General features: G+C 48.2%; 1 pseudogene across 1 annotated transcript in view; it reads right to left on the bottom strand.

The window, feature by feature from the left end:
* Positions 1 to 640: 640 nt before the first annotated feature.
* Positions 641 to 10,912, bottom strand: part of LOC118146810 (chromatin accessibility complex protein 1 pseudogene) — a 67,721-nt pseudogene continuing 57,449 nt past the window's right edge. The window contains exon 5 of the transcript XR_013525672.1: positions 641 to 10,912. This exon is cut by the window's right edge and continues 18,241 nt beyond it. The product of XR_013525672.1 is annotated as a chromatin accessibility complex protein 1 pseudogene, transcript variant X1 (transcript).

The raw sequence follows: 10,912 nt of genomic DNA, 5'->3' as shown, positions 1-10,912 counted from the left end.
GTGGTGCATGCCTGTAGTCCCAGCAACTTGGGAGGCTAAGGTAGGAGTATTGCATGAACCCAGGGGGCAGAGGTTGCCATGAGCCAAGATCACACCACTGCACTCCAGCCTGGGTGACAGAGCGAGACTTGGTCTAAAAAGAAAAAGGTTATCACCCCGAGTCAACCTAGAGGCAAGGAGGGAGGCCTAGCCCAGCGGGAAAGAGCATTACCCCTGGAGAGCTCCACTGGCTTCAGGTGACATCAAAGTAAAGTCAAGAGATTTCACCTTAAAGACATATAAGCCGGCCTGGACCAGAGGTCTGTAAATCCCTCCCAGGAGAAATCTAACACTCTGGAGTTGGTTTTGAGCCAGGGAAACTCTAAATAGCAGTTTCAACTGAGCTCAGAAAACAAGCCTGGATGCTCTTCCTCCTCAGGTCCACCCGAGATGAGCACTCACACCTTCTCTCTTGGGCAACTCCACTCTCTCCGCTCACTGCTCTTCACCGGTTTCCATGTGCCTCTTCTCCATCTCCATGGATGTGTGGCTGTGCCAGGGCCACTTGAAGCCAGAGTCCAGCCCAGGCAGCAGACACCACGGATATAGGGCCTGGGTGACCAGGCGAGGGTCCAGCACACAGACGTCAGGATCTGTGGGATTCAGCAAATAGAAAACAAATAGGTCAGAAACAGAGGGACCAAAATCAGCTTGTCAAATCAGAGATGTAAGCTTCCAGATGTTTCCAGAAGGAAATAGCAAACTGCGGCTGGTGGGCCAAATCCAGTCCATTGCACACTTTGCAAACAGAATTTTATTGGAAAACAGTCACACCCATACATTCGTGTATTGTCTGTGGCTGCTTTTGTGCTAAAACAGCTGAACAGAGTAGCTGCAACAGGGACCATAAGGCTCATAAAGCCCAAATGATTTACTGCCTGGCTCTTTACAGCAAAGCTTGCTGACTGGTGGTTTGAGTGTAATCCAGCATGTGTAAGTAGCTGACCTGCTTTATATAGAGTGGTGGATTCTCCCTGTCTCTCTCCTTCACCCCCAGGCAGAGCTTCCTTCAGGAGGCTGGCACTCTGCTCACGGCAAGTCCAGGCAAAGCAGCAGTCCCAGGTCTCCTTCCTACTCCCACCCTGTCTCCAGGAATGGAGAGAATGTCCTGCTTCCTCCCAGATCCACTGGAGGCCAGGAAAGTGATGGCAAAGGAGAAAGCCACAGGCCTCTGCAGGAGGAAGGATCCCTGGTGCAGCTCTCCCCTGCTCTGTGGATAGGGCTGTAGCTACCCCGCTGTGGAAGAATTGACCCTTTCCTTTTCTCCATCACTCCCATTGTGCCTGCTATTACCCAGGCCTGGCCAGAAGAGTACTTCCATGTCCATGGAGCCTCATATTAGAAGTCACCACAGTCTCAGGCATGCCCCTTCCCCAAGACAGGACTTTGTTAACCCATCGTCTTATTTGATCAACATAGGGACTTGAATGATTAAAGAAGCCACATTGATCACGTCCTTGCTGAATGGCTGCTGAGCACGTACCATGTATGGCTGCTGTGCTCAGCTCTAGGGAAAGAAAGAGGTAAGACTTAGGCTCTGCCTCCAGGCCTGCTGCTCACAGTCCACCATCCTGCAGCCTCCTTAAATGTCCTGCTAATCCTCTGCAAGCAGGAGTGCCGGAAATCCCTGATCCCAGGACCATGCGATTTATTTAGGATTTTAATGTATAACTGTTGTAACTGATTATTTGTAAATTACAACTCTCGAATTGCCAAAAGACTTAAAAGTGGATAGCAAATCTGTTAAGAAAGTACATATATCTATTTATATATTTGCCTATTTTTAAAAGGAGTAGATACAGAATCAGCTGCATTGGTACAAATGTGTGTGAAGGTAGCCTCAGGTTTTGGGACATCCTCAGAGAAGATTTGTGGGGAGGAACCCCCATGAATGCTGCAGAGGCTGTGATGCGGCTCACGGGCCTGAATATTCCTGTCCATGAATGAGTCTGCTCACCTCGCCGGCTCCCATGCTGGCAGAGTGAGGGGCATAAGCCTCAATGGAGTAAGCGTTAGCACAGGCACACAGCAGAGGGGAAAGGGGAGAGATTGCTATGTGTTCGGCGGTGGAGATGCGGTCAGGATGCGGAGGCTGTTGTCCAGCCTGAGCTATGAATGTTGACTTTTTTTTTTGCAGAAGTAAAAACCTGACGACAGCCTTCTGATCCTCTCCAGAAAGGTACAGGAGGTGAGATCTGGATATCCGGAGATTCATCCAGGGAGTGAAGATGAGCCCAGCAAGGTGTGAGAAATTTCTCTTGCTTAGGGAGCTCTGCTTTCTGGCCCGGCCCTGATTGTAACTTATGGAATTTTTCTTTCATAAGAAGAGAAGTCACTGAACTGAAATGTCTGTTTTTGCTTGCAAATCTCTGTGAGAATTCTCCAAGGTCTCTTTCCCTTTCTTTGCCCTCTGGGAGCACGGATCAAGTTCACTCTAGAAGAATCTCTTTGAAACCCTCCCTTGAGCAGGTTGACCAGTTGTTTCATTAGAAATATACCAATAGCAGCAAAACACAATATTTGGATTAGATCTGATGTGATTATTTATTCCAGGAACAAGTCGTGTTTATGATTCCAATCATTTGAATAATGGATTGACATCATTTCTAGCTAAATGGAGATTATCTGGCCATTTGCCAAAGCTAAGCCTCAGCTCCGGGGAGGAACACCTGGACCCGGCTGAAAGTGCATGAGCTTCCAGATGGAAACAGACTCTCTGTGTCTGCACAAGACAAACTCTCTTTACCCCTGCTTTTCCTCTGCCCTCACACCAGAAGAACAATCATCACTGCACAGGAACATTTCTGTGACCCCAACTTGAAGCTGGCAGACCTGCTTCAAGTTGGGGTTCCCACGACTCCCTCTTTGGTTTTGATTCATTTGCTGGAGTGGCTCACAGAACTCAGGGAAACACTTATATTACCAGTTTATTATAAAGGTTATCACAAAGGATACTGATGGAGACACACATGGAGTGAGGTGTGGGGAAGAGGGTGTGGAGCCTCCCTGCCCTTCCAGGAACCTCGAGCCTCTCCTAACTCAATCCTCTTGGGTTTTTATGAAAGCTTCCCATTGTCAGTGTTCCTTCCCTCAGGGTGTATAGGATGGAGTTCTCTCAGGGGAGGATCTTAAGACCCACAATCAGAAAGGCAGGTAAGAGTGAATTCTGCCTTGGGGCAGGTGAAAGGAGGGCAGGAGAGAGGTTCTGTTTCCTGAGGCTTAACATAGCTGCCAAGAGACGTGGATCAGGAACAGTGGGTGAAAACCCGTGTAGATAGAGGTTAGATAGAGGATGCAGATGCAGACGCAGACGCAGGTGCAGATATTATAGCATCACAGGCTCAAAGAGTTCCTGTGCACTCTCAACCAGAGGGTCCCCTCCTGACTCCCTCATTCCTCCACACTTTGCCTGGCTTGGGACTCAAGCCTTCATTCACAGCTGAGGCCTCAGCTCCTCTCTGAGCTCTTCCTGGCCTCTCACAGACAGAGAGATAGGCACACTCTTCTGGACTGGACTGGCCCTTGTCCAAGTCCCCATTAGAGCCTGTAGGTGATTTCTCTCACCAGACCGAGTGCCCCAAGGAGGCTGGGTCACATCTGTCTTCACATCTTCAACGGGGATATTAGTCAATCAGAAACAAAAGATTTGAGCCCCAGCTGGCAGATGCCTCTTGCATCTGTGATCACGGGGCTGGGGTTCTTTGCAGGGAAGCCTCCTGGAGCAGGATGGCTGGCAGATCCCTGGGGATGCATCCCAGGCAGAGCCCAGTAGGGTACACAAGACAGAATCAGGGAAGGCTACAGTGTGGGAATGGCTTTCCCCTAGGCATGCACCCTCTTCTATCCTCTCCGCCACTCCATATCATTGCACCTTATCTCTCTGCACCCCAGATCCCAACAGAGTAAGAATCTGCACCTGAGACCTGGAGCTACTGCTTCCAGATCCCAACAGAAGGACTAACTCAGAATCTCAACAACTGTCAGAGCCAGAAGGGCCTGAAAGATCACCTGGTCCGGGGCTTCCTGCTGTGCTCGGCAGGGTGAGGTGGGATGGGACCCTCGGGGTGGGGTGGAGGCGCCCCTTGAGTCACCTGGTATGTACTTTTGAGGGAGGTTCTCAATCCAAGGTCTCTGGGCCACTTCAACCTCTCCCCTTTTCAGAGCAGTTTTACTTTTGATTTGATCTGTAATAGCTATAAAGTTGCCTTCTACATGAAACGTCTTTTTAAAAAGTTGTTAGAGATAAATAAAACAAGATGAAAAACCTTGGGGACTAGAATAAGGCAGTGATTTGTCCAAGGTCATAGGATGAGTAAACATCACATCCAGGACTAAACTTAGTAATTTCAGCCCACCGGACCCTGCCCTGTCCCATCATCCACTCTCTGGTAGCAAAAACACACTATTTCCAAACCCATTCACACTTCCCAACTCTGGTCAAAGCTCAGCTTCTAAGAAAACACCCAGAGGCATAAGCAGATGGTGACACTTGTCTCCATGTTTAAGTGGAGCTGACGCTACAGATGAGTCCTCTGCATCCAAACACGTGACCACTTAGCCACACTGCTGCTCAAGACCCGAGACATTCTCAACTGTTGGCCAGAGGGAGAACGAGCCAGTGATCTGGATGGGCCCATCTGGAGTGACGAAGGGGAAGGCAGTTACCTGGGGAGTCAAGGCCCTGAACATCACTTGGCTCCCATCTACCCCTGGCCATCACCTTCTGGTGGGACACAGAGCCCCCAGTGCCATGGTCCAGTGGGAAATCCATCAGAGCTGTACAGGCAGAGCTGGGCTGATGGCCAGGGTGTGGCTCCCACTCTCCTAGAAGGGGCCCAGTGTCTGTGCAGTGGGACAGCAGAAGGAGCTCCTGCTGGTATAAGCATCCAAGGATTACGAAAGGAGAGAGCAGGAAGGGAAGGGAAACTCAAAATCAAATGCAGCCTGAAACCTGGCATCTAGTGACCATGGTGTTATGATTCCATAGAACTTGACTAGCAGCTGCAGGAGCCAGCTGTCCCCAGGAACACAGTCAGCGGGGTTTCAGACTTCTAACCAAGACCAATACATCCTGTGAATAGATGAGCCAGGCCCAACATCATGATGCAGATAGTAATCTTATCTTTACTTTACAGATAGAGAAACTGAGGCCTAAAAATGTGGGCAGAGTCACACAGATAGAGCAAACCCAGTTGATGGTCCTTGGGAACGCAGAGAGACGGAACAGAGAACCTGCCACCATGTCACCATCTACTCAATAAAGGGGAACCTTCTGGTGATAAGGATTGGGAACAGGAGGCTGTTGGGTCAGAATTTTTAGCCAGGGAACTGTGATAGGTACTAGATTGGAAACTGTCCCATCCTACAAAATGGCTTTCAAACTGTCCCATCTTACAAAATGGCTTTCAACACAGATTCACTCCTTCCGTAGAGTTCCTGGCCACCCACAGTCAATGCCAGGTACTCTCCTAGAAATCAGCTGCAAGGGGCTGAGCACATCTGCCATGGTCCATGCATTCACAGAGGAAAGTCTGGAAGCCTGTCCTGTGCCTCACACCAGCAACACTTGTGGAACAGACCTCCAGCCCCCGTGTCACTCATGCCCAGAGTCTCAACTGTGTATCATGATTTGATTTGACTCCCACATCTCAATTCCCCCTGAATCCTCTTGCACCCAGACTCCTCTGAGCTTAGTTTGCCTGTACATCCCTCTGTGACTCAATAGACCTGAGGCTCTGCCCCACTTCCCTGGGCCACCCTGACCAGCAGCTGATGGCGAACATGCAGCCTGGCCCAGACCCGCCCAGCTTGCTCCCTATAGGAAGTGCTTTTTGATGTTAGCTGCAGCAGGACCCACACCCCATCCACGTGGGGCTGGCTGATAAAGAAAGGTTGTCAAATAGCCAATCTACTCAGACCCTAGGAGGGACTGAGCTGTTAATATCACTGACCAGTTGTATTCATTCAATCATTCATTCATTCATTCATTCAGCAACAAATATTGGTTAAAGGATCACTATGAGCTAGGCACTGTTCTAGGTGCTTATACATCTCCGAGTAAAATAAACAAAGATCTCTGCCATGCAGAGTTTCAACCTAGGGAAAAGAGAAAAGGAAACAATAAACATAATAAATACACACAAACATGAGTAAACAGTGATAAGTACTGTTGAAAAAAAAGAAAAAGTAATGCAGGATAAGGAGCATAGGGGGCGCTATGAATGGGGTGGTCAGGGCAGAGCTCATGAACAGGGAATTGAGTAAACATCTGAAGAAGGTGAGGGCGAGTCCAAGGTACCTGCAGAAAAGTGTTCCAGGCAGGGGGAGCCCGAGGAGCAGAGGCCCTCAGCCTGTTTGCAGAGGATGGGCGGTCAGTGTGGTGGTGTGAGTATGGGGGGCAAGGCAGGAGTGAGGGTAACCAAGAGCCAGCTTTCCATGTAAGACCCAGTAACCTACGGCTCATATTCCATTCTTTTACCCTGGGGCCATCGGAGCCATCAGAAGGTTTTGACCTGTGAAGTGACAGGACATAAAAGTCATTGCCCTATAGGATGCAAGGATGAATAATGACGGTGGCCTGGGCCAGGCAGGGAGCAGTGGAAATGCTGAGAAATTGATTAACATCTGGACTTATTTTGAAGGTACAGCCAGTAGAATTCCCTAGTAGATTGATATATTAAAGAAGAGGAGGAGTCAATGGTAACTTTCAGATTTTTGGCCTGTAAAATCAAATAATTCCAACTTAAAGCCATTGGAAGTTATTCTGAGCCTTGAACCCCGCAGCATGAAGCTGCAACTTCTACTTTTTCTTGTAAATGATTAGAGAGGATCTTGTGGCACCAGAGATGAGATCCCCTCAGATCATCACCGCTCCTCACAGAATGTTAAAGCAACCTTCCTCGGAATGTGGCAGGCTGTAACCGATCAAAGTGCTATGACATTGTACTGATCTTGCCTGGAAGCTGTTGCAACCTTGTTCAACCTCTCTGTCCCTGCCTGTGTAAGTGAAACCGTAACTTTGCTTTGGAATGCTGACCCATTCCCTTGGAGTCTGTGTGTCCCATATGACTATCCTTAAGATTTGTGCCCTAATAAACTCTATAGTTCATCCTATTTTCTGAATCTCATTATTTAAGGTTGACAGGCCAGAGAGATGGGAAAGGCGGCCAGTAGCACAAGATTGAAATGTAAAGACGATAGTGAAACTTTGTTCACGTGGCGTTTGCCACATTTGTTGACTACTGAAGGAAAACGTAAGAAGGCGATGAATATATGAGTGTGGGGTCTCACAAAGGGGTGTGAGGCCTGGAGATGGAGGTTGAGAGTCATCGATGTACAGACAGTCGTTAAAGCCACTCGATGCGTAAGACCATTCAGCAATAAGTGAGTGTATTGGCTCAGAGGAGAGGTCTACAAACTGCACCCTAGCAAAGGAGCCCTTGAGGGAGAGAGGAATGAGCTAAGAGGAGGAGCCAAAGAGCGTGCTGTCCTGGAAGCTAACTGGAAAGAAAAAAACTGCATCCTGGAGGAGACCATCGGCTGGGTCAAATGCTGCCGACAGGTGCCGGAAACTGAGAACTGACCCCTGATTTAACTATGCAGAGGCCACTGGTGACATGAAGAGCCATTTCAGCGGAACTGTGGAGGCGCGTGCCCCTGCCTGGGGAGGGCTCCAGTGGAAGGAAAGAAGATCTGCCGCAAAGAGAGGCAAACATTAGGAGGCAACTCTAGTAGAAGTGGGATCAAGACACATTTGTTTTTATTGTCCTTTTTATCTTTTTTTTCATTTTTTAATTTTTTATGATTATTTTTGTCAATCCTGCTCCTTCTCTACTTTTTTTTTTTAAAAAAAATGAGAAAAATAACAGCATGTTTGTTCCCAATTGAAATAATCTGGGGTAATCGTTTATGAGAGAGAGAGGGGAGCATTTCTGGAGCCCTGAGAGGGGTTCCTCACCACATGAGCATGGGTGTGCACAGGTGTGGGGACAGCTACTCCATGGTGACAGGCTGGAGGCCGCGAGGGACAGAAGTGGTGGCTGGAAGAGTCTTTGGAAGTTTCCTTCTAGTTGCTTCAATTTTCCCAGTGAAATAGGATGTGAGAGAAGTTTGGCCATGAGAGGAGAGAGGAAGACGTTCTTAGATATGTAGAAAAGCAGGAAAGTGCCTGGATCAGGCAAAGGCAGCATGATTGCCTGGAGATGGTGCATTGAAGTCCGGAGGTTGTGAATGTCAAACAGGACCAGTCCTCGTGGTGTGTGTTTCTCTCCCACATGGAGAAAAGGGCAGGAGCTTTTCACTGCTTGGGGCAGGGGCACCTGAGACTAGATTTCCTGAGACTCCTTGGGCCTTTGGATGTCAAACTTTTCATTGCTACCGCCAGGCATTTTAGGGGCCAAAAATAAAACAATAAAAATAACCAATGCTGTCACCTTGGACCTGACTAGCTTCTGAAATCCCCGTTAGTCATTCTCCTGGGTTGAAGCACTGGAAAGCAGCAGGCTTACAATGGAAGAAGCTATATTTGCATTCTTAGGCATAGCACCATGAGAAAAGGGGCCCTCTATTAGCATGACTCCACAGAAATGACTTCTTGGGAATGCCTGTGGAAGCAATATTTGGCAGGGCTCTTTGATCTGTACGTCAGCTGGGAGTAACTGGCTCATGCCCAGCCAGGAGCCCAAATCCCTGACTCCGGATGGAGTGCCTCTCTGCCAGTGCAGGGCAGCTGGTTTCCCTGCCTTTACAGTTGGCTTCCAGGCAAATTTCCTCCCAGCTGTCTTCTCCCACAAATGTCCATTTGTGTAACTGACATGAGTCATTTAGGTGATTTCTGCCTCTGATCTGAGAGGGCCTCTGTGGTCATCTGAGTTACATAGCTCCAAATTCCAGAAATAGAACCTCTCCTGTTAGACTTCTGTTCCTGTGCCCAGTGGGTCGTGATCAGGTGCAGGTGCCGGGCACTGTGACAGTGGCATGAGGGGGGCAGGCAGCAATAGTGAGGGGACTCTATTATCTTCATTGTTCAGCTGTTTATCTGCAAACTCATTGCCTTTGTGTGAGATTTCAAATCAGTATCATGAAATATAACACAAATTGACTTAAGACCTTAAAATACAAAACACAAAGAGTGAGAAAAGTACTCACCAAAATATTGTTTTAATGATAATTAGAGTTTCCTGATGTGCGACTTGTTTCTTTGCCTTTTCTAATGTCCGTTTGGCTAGAAGTGAAGAAAGGCGCAGAAGCAGCGACCCCTTAATTCTCTATCTCCACCGAAATGCGATAACTCTGTGTTTTTGTTTAGGAAGCATTTCTAGGAACATTTATCAGCAATCAGGAAGGAAGCAGCCCCCGGAACCCTGACGTCAGGACTCGGGGAAAATATCCTCAGGTCTGGATGAGAGCAGGCACCTGCAACCATGTGAGCTGGGCAGGGTGTGCTGACAGGAAATCTAAGCAGACCCTGTTCCTGACCCTCACTTTCCATCAACACAAAGGAATGACAGAAAAGCCATTGCCAGCTTTCCGAATTACTGAAAACAAGGCAATATCGAAATATTAACTACGTCACAGTGAAGAAAACAGTTGTATGGAAGGCTCTCCGCCTGTATCTACCTACATTCAAAAGTCGTTTCTTTCACCTCTCCCCATCACCCTGGAGTTCTAACGTTAAAGATGACTGGTCCATGGTAACGATCTATGAAAGGGTTAAAGCCTTATTTGTTTCAGTTTCTTTTCCTAAATAGAAAAGGCAATAAACATCACCAGTAATGTATCCTGAGCATACATTCTCTCTAATGCATTAACAAAAGCAATCAATATAAATGACCGTCGTCAAAGAACCCAATTCTGTGAACACGCCATTCAGGAGCTCCTTTTCCAGGCAAAACCTGTCACCATGTGGAACAGAGCGGCATTGCAGCTGCCTGTCCAAAAATCCCGCTTCCACTAGGACAAAGGGATGTTCTGAGCCAAAACACAAAGTCAAAACACAGTAAAGAGCTCTTCAAAACCATGATCAGCAGGGAGCCATTCCCAGTCTGCTTTCTCAGCTTCCACCATCAAAGGGATATCGAGAATTCACCGTTTATTTCAGTTGAAAAATCAAGTCCCAGCCTCAGCGTCCCCCTGCCCTAGATAATTGCTCTTGGTAAAAGAACCATAGATTATCAGAAGGGAAGTTACAGATTACCCGGTTCTTTTTTTTTTTACAAACAAAAGTAGAGGAGAAGCAACAGGTTCGCGGAGATATTTACCACTTCTTGTGCTGTGTTCACTCTCTCTGTAAGTAACAGACAAAGGAGGTAACATCTCCAGAGTCTCCAGTAGCAGGGTGGTAAGTTTCCTCTGCAGGGAGGCTCTACCACTGCTGGGATCACCTCCAATCCCCCTTTCAGATCATCTTGGAGTGGCACCATAGACAGGCCAGAGCTGTCTCTGCGGAGATGAGGGATGGGCCAGCTCAGTGGCCATGCAGGACAGAACCCAAGTCCCAGGTGAACAAGCAGAGGAAAAGTTTCTGGAAGAAAGCTGCAGGCAATGTGGGAGAGCCTTGCAGGGTCAGGGACCCTCGAGGGCTTCTGCACATGCCTCCTGCCCATCTGGCATGGTGGTCCACTTTTGGGGTGGCTGGCACTCTTCCTACAGTACAAAGAATCAGGTGGTGGCCAGCCTGAGACAGCCCTGGCGGGTGAGGATGAGATGAAAGAGACACAATACCACTCCTGGTTTCTCAGAGCACCCTCCATTTCCTCTCCTACAGTGCATGCCTGGGAGGATTGTACTTATCCGTTGCTTCCGTACTGGCCCTTGTAGATGATGAACTTCTTAAGGGAAGAAAGTGTATCTCTTCCATCTCTGCATCCTCAGA

The sequence above is a fragment of the Callithrix jacchus genome, chromosome 13 (assembly GCF_049354715.1).
Source record: "Callithrix jacchus isolate 240 chromosome 13, calJac240_pri, whole genome shotgun sequence".
Taxonomy (NCBI): domain Eukaryota; kingdom Metazoa; phylum Chordata; class Mammalia; order Primates; family Cebidae; genus Callithrix; species Callithrix jacchus.
The sequence above is the reverse complement of the archived record's forward strand: the minus strand, read 5'-3'. Positions and strand labels throughout refer to the sequence as shown.